We start from the raw sequence: 13677 nt of genomic DNA on the forward strand, positions 1-13677 counted from the left end.
AGATTTTTTTGAAAAAATCCCTAAGCCCCGGGGTCACAATTTCTGCAAAAATCTCAATTTCTCCAATTCACTCTAAAATGGTGCCAATCGGTTGTAAATGCTCCCCTGAAAGGTTTGGCCGTCAAAACAGAAGGCTTTTTATCACAGGACAAGAAATCAGCCCTCCACAACTTGACCTGTGAAAAAAGATTTTTTTGAAAAAATCCCCAAGCCCCGGGGTCACAATTTCTGCAAAAATCTCAATTTCTCCAATTCAATCAAAAATGGTGCCTGACGGTTGCAAATGCTCCCCTGAAATGTTTGGCGGTCGAAACAGAAGGCTTTTTATCGCAGGAGAAGAAATCAGCCCTCATAACTTGACCTACGGAAAAAAAAAAAATTTAAAGCAATCCCTAAGCCCCGGGGTCACAATTTCTGCAAAAATCTCAATTTCTCCAATTCACTCAAAAATGGTGCCAATCGGTTGTAAATGCTCCCCTGAAAGGTTTGGCCGTCAAAACAGAAGGCTTTTTATCACAGGACAAGAAATCAGCCCTCCACAACTTGACCTGTGAAAAAAGATTTTTTTGAAAAAATCCCCAAGCCCCGGGGTCACAATTTCTGCAAAAATCTCAATTTCTCCAATTCACTAAAAAATGGTGCCTGACGGTTGCAAATGCTCCCCTGAAATGTTTGGCGGTCGAAACAGAAGGCTTTTTATCGCAGGAGAAGAAATCAGCCCTCATAACTTGACCTACGGAAAAAAAAATTTTTTAAAGCAATCCCTAAGCCCCGGGGTCACATTTTCTGCAAAAATCTCAATTTTTCCAATTCACTCAAAAATGGTGACAATCGGTTGTAAATGCTCCCTTGAAAGGTTTGGCGGTCGAAACAGAAGGCTTTTTATCACAGGACAAGAAATCAGCCCTCCACAACTTGACCTGCGGAAAAAGATTTTTTTGAAAAAATCCCTAAGCCCTGGGGTCACAATTTCTGCAAAAATCTCAATTTCTCCAATTCACTCAAAAATGGTGCCAATCAGTTCTAAATGCTCCCCTAAAAGGTTTGGCGGTCGTAACAGAAGGTTTTTTATCACAGGACAAGAAATCAGCCCTCCACAACTTGACCTGCGGAAAAAGATTTTTTTGAAAAAATCCCTAAGCCCGGGGTCACAATTTCTGCAAAAATCTCAATTTCTCCAATTCACTCAAAAATGGTTCCAATCAGTTGTAATTGCTCCCCTGAAATGTTTGGCAGTCGAAACAGAAGGCTTTTTATCACAGGACAAGAAATCAGCCCTCCACAACTTGAGTTGCGAAAAAAGATTTTTTTGAAAAAATCCCCAAGCCCCGGGGTCACAATTTCTGCAAAAATCTCAATTTCTCCAATTCAATCAAAAATGGTGCCTGACGGTTGCAAATGCTCCCCTGAAATGTTTGGCGGTCGAAACAGAAGGCTTTTTATCGCAGGAGAAGAAATCAGCCCTCATAACTTGACCTACGGAAAAAAAATTTTTTTAAAGCAATCCCTAAGCCCCGGGGTCACAATTTCTGCAAAAGTCTCAATTTTTCCAATTCACTCAAAAATGGTGCCAATCGGTTGTAAATGCTCCCCTGAAAGGTTTGGCCGTCAAAACAGAAGGCTTTTTATCACAGGACAAGAAATCAGCCCTCCACAACTTGACCTGTGAAAAAAGATTTTTTTGAAAAAATCCCTAAGCCCCGGGGGTCACAATTTCTGCAAAAATCTCAATTTCTCCAATTCACTCTAAAATGGTGCCTATCGGTTGTAAATGCTCCCCTGAAAGGTTTGGGGGTCGAAACAGAAGGCTTTTTATCACAGGACAAGAAATCAGCCCTCCACAACTTGACATGCGGAAAAAGATTTTTTTGAAAAAATCCCTAAGCCCCGGGGTCACAATTTCTGCAAAAATCTCAAATTCTCCAATTCACTCTAAAATGGTGCCAATCTGTTGTAAATGCTCCGCTGAAAGGTTTGGCGGTCGAAACAGAATGCTTTTTATTATAGGACAAGAAATCAGGCCTCATACCTTGACCTGCGGGGAAATATTTTTTTAAAAAAATCCCTAAGCCCCGGGGTCACAATTTCTGCAAAAATCTCAATTTCTCCAACTCGCTCTAAAATGGTGCCTGACGGTCGCAAATGCTCCCCTGAAAGGTTTGGCGGTTGAAACAGAAGGCTTTTTATCGCAGGAGAAGTAATCAGCCCTCATAACTTGACCTACGGAAAAAAAATTTTTTTAAAGCAATCCCTAAGCCCCGGGGTCACAATTTCTGCAAAAATCTCAATTTCTCCAATTCAATCAAAAATGGTGCCTGACGGTTGCAAATGCTCCCCTGAAATGTTTGGCGGTCGAAACAGAAGGCTTTTTATCGCAGGAGAAGAAATCAGCCCTCATAACTTGACCTACGGAAAAAAAAATTTTTTAAAGCAATCCCTAAGCCCCGGGGTCACAATTTCTGCAAAAGTCTCAATTTTTCCAATTCACTCAAAAATGGTGCCAATCGGTTGTAAATGCTCCCCTGAAAGGTTTGGCCGTCAAAACAGAAGGCTTTTTATCACAGGACAAGAAATCAGCCCTCCACAACTTGACCTGTGAAAAAAGATTTTTTTGAAAAAATCCCTAAGCCCCGGGGTCACAATTTCTGCAAAAATCTCAATTTCTCCAATTCACTCTAAAATGGTGCCTATCGGTTGTAAATGCTCCCCTGAAAGGTTTGGGGGTCGAAACAGAAGGCTTTTTATCACAGGACAAGAAATCAGCCCTCCACAACTTGACATGCGGAAAAAGATTTTTTTGAAAAAATCCCTAAGCCCCGGGGTCACAATTTCTGCAAAAATCTCAATTTCTCCAATTCACTCAAAAATGGTGCCTGACGGTTGCAAATGCTCCCCTAAAAGGTTTGGCGGTCGTAACAGAAGGTTTTTTATCACAGGACAAGAAATCAGCCCTCCACAACTTGACCTGCGGAAAAAGATTTTTTTGAAAAAATCCAAAAGCTCCGGGGTCACAATTTCTGCAAAAATCTCAAATTCTCCAATTCACTCTAAAATGGTGCGAATCTGTTGTAAATGCTCCGCTGAAAGGTTTGGCGTTCGAAACAGAATGCTTTTTATTATAGGACAAGAAATCAGGCCTCATAACTTGACCTGCGGGGAAATATTTTTTTGAAAAAATCCCTAAGCCCCGGGGTCACAATTTCTGCAAAAATCTCAATTTCTCCAAGTCGCTCAAAAATGGTGCCAATCGGTTGTAAATGCTCCCCTGAAAGGTTTGGCCGTCGAAACAGAAGGCTTTTTATCACAGGACAAGAAATCAGCCCTCCACAACTTGACCTGTGAAAAAAGATTTTTTTGAAAAAATCCCTAAGCCCCGGGGTCACAATTTCTGCAAAAATCTCAATTTCTCCAATTCACTCTAAAATGGTGCCAATCGGTTGTAAATGCTCCCCTGAAAGGTTTGGCCGTCAAAACAGAAGGCTTTTTATCACAGGACAAGAAATCAGCCCTCCACAACTTGACCTGTGAAAAAAGATTTTTTTGAAAAAATCCCCAAGCCCCGGGGTCACAATTTCTGCAAAAATCTCAATTTCTCCAATTCAATCAAAAATGGTGCCTGACGGTTGCAAATGCTCCCCTGAAATGTATGGCGGTCGAAACAGAAGGTTTTTTATCGCAGGAGAAGAAATCAGCCCTCATAACTTGACCTGCGGAAAAAAAATTTTTTTAAAGCAATCCCTAAGCCCCGGGGTCACAATTTCTGCAAAAATCTCAATTTTTCCAAATCACTCAAAAATGGTGACAATCTGTTGTAAATGCTCCGCTGAAAGGTTTGGCGTTCGAAACAGAATGCTTTTTATTATAGGACAAGAAATCAGGCCTCATAACTTGACCTGCGGGGAAATATTTTTTTGAAAAAATCCCTAAGCCCCGGGGTCACAATTTCTGCAAAAATCTCAATTTCTCCAACTCGCTCTAAAATGGTGCCTGACGGTTGCAAATGCTCCCCAGAACGGTTTGGCGGTCGAAACAGAAGGCTTTTTATCACAGGACAAGAAATCAGCCCTCCACAACTTGACCTGCGGAAAAAGATTTTTTTGAAAAAAATCCCTAAGCCCCGGGGTCACAATTTCTGCAAAAATCTCAATTTCTCCAATTCACTCAAAAATGGTGCCTGACGGTTGCAAATGCTCCCCTAAAAGGTTTGGCGGTCGTAACAGAAGGTTTTTTATCACAGGACAAGAAAGCAGCCCTCCACAACTTGACCTGTGGAAAAAGATTTTTTTGAAAAAATCCCTAAGCCCCGGGGTCACAATTTCTGCAAAAATCTCAATTTCTCCAATTCACTCAAAAATGGTGCCAATCGGTTGTAAATGCTCCCCTGAAAGGTTTGGCCGTCGAAACAGAAGGCTTTTTATCACAGGACAAGAAATCAGCCCTCCACAACTTGACCTGTGAAAAAAGATTTTTTTGAAAAAATCCCTAAGCCCCGGGGTCACAATTTCTGCAAAAATCTCAATTTCTCCAATTCACTCTAAAATGGTGCCAATCGGTTGTAAATGCTCCCCTGAAAGGTTTGGCCGTCAAAACAGAAGGCTTTTTATCACAGGACAAGAAATCAGCCCTCCACAACTTGACCTGTGAAAAAAGATTTTTTTGAAAAAATCCCCAAGCCCCGGGGTCACAATTTCTGCAAAAATCTCAATTTCTCCAATTCAATCAAAAATGGTGCCTGACGGTTGCAAATGCTCCCCTGAAATGTTTGGCGGTCGAAACAGAAGGCTTTTTATCGCAGGAGAAGAAATCAGCCCTCATAACTTGACCTACGGAAAAAAAAAAAATTTAAAGCAATCCCTAAGCCCCGGGGTCACAATTTCTGCAAAAATCTCAATTTTTCCAATTCACTCAAAAATGGTGACAATCGGTTGTAAATGCTCCCTTGAAAGGTTTGGCGGTCGAAACAGAAGGCTTTTTATCACAGGACAAGAAATCAGCCCTCCACAACTTGACCTGCGGAAAAAGATTTTTTTGAAAAAATCCCTAAGCCCTGGGGTCACAATTTCTGCAAAAATCTCAATTTCTCCAATTCACTCAAAAATGGTGCCAATCAGTTCTAAATGCTCCCCTAAAAGGTTTGGCGGTCGTTACAGAAGGTTTTTTATCACAGGACAAGAAATCAGCCCTCCACAACTTGACCTGCGGAAAAAGATTTTTTTGAAAAAATCCCTAAGCCCGGGGTCACAATTTCTGCAAAAATCTCAATTTCTCCAATTCACTCAAAAATGGTGCCAATCAGTTGTAATTGCTCCCCTGAAATGTTTGGCAGTCGAAACAGAAGGCTTTTTATCACAGGACAAGAAATCAGCCCTCCACAACTTGAGTTGCGAAAAAAGATTTTTTTGAAAAAATCCCCAAGCCCCGGGGTCACAATTTCTGCAAAAATCTCAATTTCTCCAATTCAATCAAAAATGGTGCCTGACGGTTGCAAATGTTCCCCAGAACGGTTTGGCGGTCGAAACAGAAGGCTTTTTATCGCAGGAGAAGAAATCAGCCCTCATAACTTGACCTACGGAAAAAAATTTTTTTTAAAGCAATCCTTAAGCCCCGGGGTCACAATTTCTGCAAAAGTCTCAATTTTTCCAATTCACTCAAAAATGGTGCCAATCGGTTGTAAATGCTCCCCTGAAAGGTTTGGCCGTCAAAACAGAAGGCTTTTTATCACAGGACAAGAAATCAGCCCTCCACAACTTGACCTGTGAAAAAAGATTTTTTTGAAAAAATCCCTAAGCCCCGGGGTCACAATTTCTGCAAAAATCTCAATTTCTCCAATTCACTCTAAAATGGTGCCAATCGGTTGTAAATGCTCCCCTGAAAGGTTTGGGGGTCGAAACAGAAGGCTTTTTATCACAGGACAAGAAATCAGCCCTCCACAACTTGACATGCGGAAAAAGATTTTTTTGAAAAAATCCCTAAGCCCCGGGGTCACAATTTCTGCAAAAATCTCAATTTCTCCAATTCACTCTAAAATGGTGCCAATCGGTTGTAAATGCTCCCCTGAAAGGTTTGGCCGTCAAAACAGAAGGCTTTTTATCACAGGACAAGAAATCAGCCCTCCACAACTTGACCTGTGAAAAAAGATTTTTTTAAAAAAAATCCCCAAGCCCCGGGGTCACAATTTCTGCAAAAATCTCAATTTCTCCAATTCAATCAAAAATGGTGCCTGACGGTTGCAAATGCTCCCCTGAAATGTTTGGCGGTCGAAACAGAAGGCTTTTTATCGCAGGAGAAGAAATCAGCCCTCATAACTTGACCTACGGGAAAAAAAAAAATTTAAAGCAATCCCTAAGCCCCGGGGTCACAATTTCTGCAAAAATCTCAATTTTTCCAATTCACTCAAAAATGGTGACAATCGGTTGTAAATGCTCCCTTGAAAGGTTTGGCGGTCGAAACAGAAGGCTTTTTATCACAGGACAAGAAATCAGCCCTCCACAACTTGACCTGCGGAAAAAGATTTTTTTGAAAAAATCCCTAAGACCTGGGGTCACAATTTCTGCAAAAATCTCAATTTCTCCAATTCACTCAAAAATGGTGCCAATCAGTTCTAAATGCTCCCCTAAAAGGTTTGGCGGTCGTAACAGAAGGTTTTTTATCACAGGACAAGAAATCAGCCCTCCACAACTTGACCTGCGGAAAAAGATTTTTTTGAAAAAATCCCTAAGCCCGGGGTCACAATTTCTGCAAAAATCTCAATTTCTCCAATTCACTCAAAAATGGTGCCAATCAGTTGTAATTGCTCCCCTGAAATGTTTGGCAGTCGAAACAGAAGGCTTTTTATCACAGGACAAGAAATCAGCCCTCCACAACTTGAGTTGCGAAAAAAGATTTTTTTGAAAAAATCTCCAAGCCCCGGGGTCACAATTTCTGCAAAAATCTCAATTTCTCCAATTCAATCAAAAATGGTGCCTGACGGTTGCAAATGTTCCCCAGAACGGTTTGGCGGTCGAAACAGAAGGCTTTTTATCGCAGGAGAAGAAATCAGCCCTCATAACTTGACCTACGGAAAAAAATTTTTTTTAAAGCAATCCTTAAGCCCCGGGGTCACAATTTCTGCAAAAGTCTCAATTTTTCCAATTCACTCAAAAATGGTGCCAATCGGTTGTAAATGCTCCCCTGAAAGGTTTGGCCGTCAAAACAGAAGGCTTTTTATCACAGGACAAGAAATCAGCCCTCCACAACTTGACCTGTGAAAAAAGATTTTTTTGAAAAAATCCCTAAGCCCCGGGGTCACAATTTTGCAAAAATCTCAATTTCTCCAATTCACTCTAAAATGGTGCCAATCGGTTGTAAATGCTCCCCTGAAAGGTTTGGGGGTCGAAACAGAAGGCTTTTTATCACAGGACAAGAAATCAGCCCTCCACAACTTGACATGCGGAAAAAGATTTTTTTGAAAAAATCCCTAAGCCCCGGGGTCACAATTTCTGCAAAAATCTCAAATTCTCCAATTCACTCTAAAATGGTGCCAATCTGTTGTAAATGCTCCGCTGAAAGGTTTGGCGGTCGAAACAGAATGCTTTTTATTATAGGACAAGAAATCAGGCCTCATACCTTGACCTGCGGGGAAATATTTTTTTGAAAAAATCCCTAAGCCCCGGGGTCACAATTTCTGCAAAAATCTCAATTTCTCCAACTCGCTCTAAAATGGTGCCTGACGGTCGCAAATGCTCCCCTGAAAGGTTTGGCGGTTGAAACAGAAGGCTTTTTATCGCAGGAGAAGAAATCAGACCTCATAACTTGACCTACGGAAAAAATTTTTTTTAAAAGCAATCCCTAAGCCCCGGGGTCACAATTTCTGCAAAAATCTCAATTTTTCCAATTCACTCAAAAATGGTGCCTGGCGGTTGCAAATGCTCCCCTAAAAGGTTTGGCGGTCGTAACAGAATGTTTTTTATCACAGGACAAGAAATCAGCCCTCCACAACTTGACCTGCGGAAAAAGATTTTTTTGAAAAAATCCCTAAGCCCCGGGGTCACAATTTCTGCAAAAATCTCAATTTCTCCAATTCACTCAAAAATTGTGCCTGACGGTTGCAAATGCTCCCCTAAAAGGTTTGGCGGTCGTAACAGAAGGTTTTTTATCACAGGACAAGAAATCAGCCCTCCACAACTTGACCTGCGGAAAAAGATTTTTTTGAAAAAATCCCTAAGCTCCGGGGTCACAATTTCTGCAAAAATCTCAATTTCTCCAATTCACTCAAAAATTGTGCCAATCGGTTGTAAATGCTCCCCTGAAATGTTTGGCGGTCGAAACAGAAGGCTTTCTATCACAGGACAAGAAAGCAGCCCTCCACAACTTTACCTGTGGAAAAAGATTTTTTTGAAAAAATCCCTAAGCCCCGTGGTCACAATTTCTGCAAAAATCTCAATTTCTCCAATTCACTCAAAAATGGTGCCAATCGGTTGTAAATGCTCCCCTGAAAGGTTTGGCCGTCGAAACAGAAGGCTTTTTATCACAGGACAAGAAATCAGCCCTCCACAACTTGAACTGTGGAAAAAGATTTTTTTGAAAAAATCCCCAAGCCCCGGGGTCACAATTTCTGCAAAAATCTCAATTTCTCCAATTCACTAAAAAATGGTGCCTGACGGTTGCAAATGCTCCCCTAAAAGGTTTGGCGGTCGTAACAGAAGGTTTTTATCACAGGACAAGAAATCAGCCCTCCACAACTTGACCTGCGGAAAAAGATTTTTTTGTAAAAATCCCTAAGCCCCGGGGTCACAATTTCTGCAAAAAACTCAATTTCTCCAATTCACTCAAAAATGGTGCCAATCGGTTGTAAATGCTCCCCTGAAATGTTTGGCGGTCGAAACAGAAGGCTTTTTATCACAGGACAAGAAATCAGCCCTCCACAACTTGACCGGCGGAAAAAGATTTTTTTGAAAAAATCCCTAAGCCCTGGGGTCACAATTTCTGCAAAAATCTCAATTTCTCCAATTCACTCAAAAATGGTGCCTGACAGTTGCAAATGCTCCCCTGAAATGTTTGGAGGTCGAAAGAGAAGGCTTCTTATCACAGAACAAGAAATCAGCCCTCCACAACTTGACCTGTGGAAAAAGATTTTTTTGAAAAAATCCCTAAGCCCCGGGGTCACAATTTCTGCAAAAATCTCAATTTCTCCGATTTACCCAAAAATGGTGACAATCGGTTGTAAATGCTCCCTTGAAATGTTTGGCGGTCGAAACAGAAGGCTTTTTATCACAGGACAAGAAATCAGCCCTCCACAACTTGACCGGCGGAAAAAGATTTTTTTGAAAAAATCCCTAAGCCCTGGGGTCACAATTTCTGCAAAAATCTCAATTTCTCCAATTCACTCAAAAATGGTGCCAATCGGTTGTAAATGCTCCCCTGAAAGGTTTGGCCGTCGAAACAGAAGGCTTTTTATCACAGGACAAGAAATCAGCCCTCCACAACTTGAACTGTGGAAAAAGATTTTTTTGAAAAAATCCCCAAGCCCCGGGGTCACAATTTCTGCAAAAATCTCAATTTCTCCAATTCACTAAAAAATGGTGCCTGACGGTTGCAAATGCTCCCCTAAAAGGTTTGGCGGTCGTAACAGAAGGTTTTTATCACAGGACAAGAAATCAGCCCTCCACAACTTGACCTGCGGAAAAAGATTTTTTTGAAAAAATCCCTAAGCCCCGTGGTCACAATTTCTGCAAAAAACTCAATTTCTCCAATTCACTCAAAAATGGTGCCAATCGGTTGTAAATGCTCCCCTGAAATGTTTGGCGGTCGAAACAGAAGGCTTTTTATCACAGGACAAGAAATCAGCCCTCCACAACTTGACCGGCGGAAAAAGATTTTTTTGAAAAAATCCCTAAGCCCTGGGGTCACAATTTCTGCAAAAATCTCAATTTCTCCAATTCACTCAAAAATGGTGCCTGACAGTTGCAAATGCTCCCCTGAAATGTTTGGAGGTCGAAAGAGAAGGCTTCTTATCACAGAACAAGAAATCAGCCCTCCACAACTTGACCTGTGGAAAAAGATTTTTTTGAAAAAATCCCTAAGCCCCGGGGTCACAATTTCTGCAAAAATCTCAATTTCTCCGATTTACCCAAAAATGGTGACAATCGGTTGTAAATGCTCCCTTGAAATGTTTGGCGGTCGAAACAGAAGGCTTTTTATCACAGGACAAGAAATCAGCCCTCCACAACTTGACCTGCGGAAAAAGATTTTTTTGAAAAAATCCCTAAGCCCCGGGGTCACAATTTTTGCAAAAATCTCAATTTCTCCAATTCACTGAAAAATGGTGCCTGACGGTTGCAAATGCTCCCCTGAAATGTTTGGCGGTCGAAACAGAAGGCTTTTTATCACAGGACAAGAAATCAGCCCTCATAACTTGACCTGCGGAAAAAGATTTTTTTGAAAAAATCCCTAAGCCCCGGGGTCACAATTTCTGCAAAAATCTGAATTTCTCCAATTCACTCAAAAATGGTGCCTGACGGTTGCAAATGCTTCCCTAAAAGGTTTGGAGGTCGTAACAGAATGTTTTTTATCACAGGACAAGAAATCAGCCCTCCACAACTTGACCTGCGGAAAAAGATTTTTTTGAAAAAATCCCTAAGCCCCGGGGTCACAATTTCTGCAAAAATCTCAATTTCTCCAATTCACTCAAAAATTGTGCCTGACGGTTGCAAATGCTCCCCTAAAAGGTTTGGCGGTCGTAACAGAAGGTTTTTTATCACAGGACAAGAAATCAGCCCTCCACAACTTGACCTGTGGAAAAAGATTTTTTTGAAAAAATCCCTAAGCTCCGGGGTCACAATTTCTGCAAAAATCTCAATTTCTCCAATTCACTCAAAAATTGTGCCAATCGGTTGTAAATGCTCCCCTGAAATGTTTGGCGGTCGAAACAGAAGGATTTCTATCACAGGACAAGAAAGCAGCCCTCCACAACTTGACCTGCGGAAAAAGATTTTTTTGAAAAAATCCCTAAGCCCCGGGGTCACAATTTCTGCAAAAATCTCAATTTCTCCAATTCACTCAAAAAGGGTGCCAATCGGTTGTAAATGCTCCCCTGAAATGTTTGGCGGTCGAAACAGAAGGCTTTTTATCACAGGACAAGAAATCAGCCCTCCACAACTTGACCGGCGGAAAAAGATTTTTTAGAAAAAATCCCTACGCCCTGGGGTCACAATTTCTGCAAAAATCTCAATTTCTCCAATTCACTCAAAAATGGTGCCTGACAGTTGCAAATGCTCCCCTGAAATGTTTGGCGGTCGAAAGAGAAGGCTTCTTATCACAGGACAAGAAATCAGCCCTCCACAACTTGACCTGTGGAAAAAGATTTTTTTGAAAAAATCCCTAAGCCCCGGGGTCACAATTTCTGCAAAAATCTCAATTTCTCCGATTCACCCAAAAATGGTGACAATCGGTTGTAAATGCTCCCTTGAAATGTTTGGCGGTCGAAACAGAAGGCTTTTTATCACAGGACAAGAAATCAGCCCTCCACAACTTGACCGGCGGAAAAAGATTTTTTTGAAAAAATCCCTAAGCCCTGGGGTCACAATTTCTGCAAAAATCTCAATTTCTCCAATTCACTCAAAAATGGTGCCTGACAGTTGCAAATGCTCCCCTGAAATGTTTGGAGGTCGAAAGAGAAGGCTTCTTATCACAGAACAAGAAATCAGCCCTCCACAACTTGACCTGTGGAAAAAGATTTTTTTGAAAAAATCCCTAAGCCCCGGGGTCACAATTTCTGCAAAAATCTCAATTTCTCCGATTTACCCAAAAATGGTGACAATCGGTTGTAAATGCTCCCTTGAAATGTTTGGCGGTCGAAACAGAAGGCTTTTTATCACAGGACAAGAAATCAGCCCTCCACAACTTGACCGGCGGAAAAAGATTTTTTTGAAAAAATCCCTAAGCCCTGGGGTCACAATTTCTGCAAAAATCTCAATTTCTCCAATTCACTCAAAAATGGTGCCAATCGGTTGTAAATGCTCCCCTGAAAGGTTTGGCCGTCGAAACAGAAGGCTTTTTATCACAGGACAAGAAATCAGCCCTCCACAACTTGAACTGTGGAAAAAGATTTTTTTGAAAAAATCCCCAAGCCCCGGGGTCACAATTTCTGCAAAAATCTCAATTTCTCCAATTCACTAAAAAATGGTGCCTGACGGTTGCAAATGCTCCCCTAAAAGGTTTGGCGGTCGTAACAGAAGGTTTTTATCACAGGACAAGAAATCAGCCCTCCACAACTTGACCTGCGGAAAAAGATTTTTTTGAAAAAATCCCTAAGCCCCGGGGTCACAATTTCTGCAAAAATCTCAATTTCTCCGATTTACCCAAAAATGGTGACAATCGGTTGTAAATGCTCCCTTGAAATGTTTGGCGGTCGAAACAGAAGGCTTTTTATCACAGGACAAGAAATCAGCCCTCCACAACTTGACCTGCGGAAAAAGATTTTTTTGAAAAAATCCCTAAGCCCCGGGGTCACAATTTTTGCAAAAATCTCAATTTCTCCAATTCACTCAAAAATGGTGCTTGACAGTTGCAAATGCTCCCCTGAAATGTTTGGAGGTCGAAAGAGAAGGCTTCTTATCACAGAACAAGAAATCAGCCCTCCACAACTTGACCTGTGGAAAAAGATTTTTTTGAAAAAATCCCTAAGCCCCGGGGTCACAATTTCTGCAAAAATCTCAATTTCTCCGATTTACCCAAAAATGGTGACAATCGGTTGTAAATGCTCCCTTGAAATGTTTGGCGGTCGAAACAGAAGGCTTTTTATCACAGGACAAGAAATCAGCCCTCCACAACTTGACCTGCGGAAAAAGATTTTTTTGAAAAAATCCCTAAGCCCCGGGGTCACAATTTTTGCAAAAATCTCAATTTCTCCAATTCACTGAAAAATGGTGCCTGACGGTTGCAAATGCTCCCCTGAAATGTTTGGCGGTCGAAACAGAAGGCTTTTTATCACAGGACAAGAAATCAGTCCTCATAACTTGACCTGCGGAAAAATATTTTTTTGAAAAAATCCCTAAGCCCCGGGGTCACAATTTCTGCAAAAATCTGAATTTCTCCAATTCACTCAAAAATGGTGCCTGACGGTTGCAAATGCTCCCCTAAAAGGTTTGGAGGTCGTAACAGAATGTTTTTTATCACAGGACAAGAAATCAGCCCTCCACAACTTGACCTGCGGAAAAAGATTTTTTTGAAAAAATCCCTAAGCCCCGGGGTCACAATTTCTGCAAAAATCTCAATTTCTCCAATTCACTCAAAAATTGTGCCTGACGGTTGCAAATGCTCCCCTAAAAGGTTTGGCGGTCGTAACAGAAGGTTTTTTATCACAGGACAAGAAATCAGCCCTCCACAACTTGACCTGCGGAAAAAGATTTTTTTGAAAAAATCCCTAAGCTCCGGGGTCACAATTTCTGCAAAAATCTCAATTTCTCCAATTCACTCAAAAATTGTGCCAATCGGTTGTAAATGCTCCCCTGAAATGTTTGGCGGTCGAAACAGAAGGATTTCTATCACAGGACAAGAAAGCAGCCCTCCACAACTTGAGCTGTGGAAAAAGATTTTTTTGAAAAAATCCCTAAGCCCCGGGGTCACAATTTCTGCAAAAATCTCAATTTCTCCAATTCACTCAAAAATGGTGCCAATCGGTTGTAAATGCTCCCCTGA

Source organism: Podarcis melisellensis (genome assembly GCF_964234715.1).
Source record: "Podarcis melisellensis genome assembly, chromosome: 9".
Classification (NCBI taxonomy): Eukaryota; Metazoa; Chordata; class Lepidosauria; order Squamata; family Lacertidae; genus Podarcis; species Podarcis melisellensis.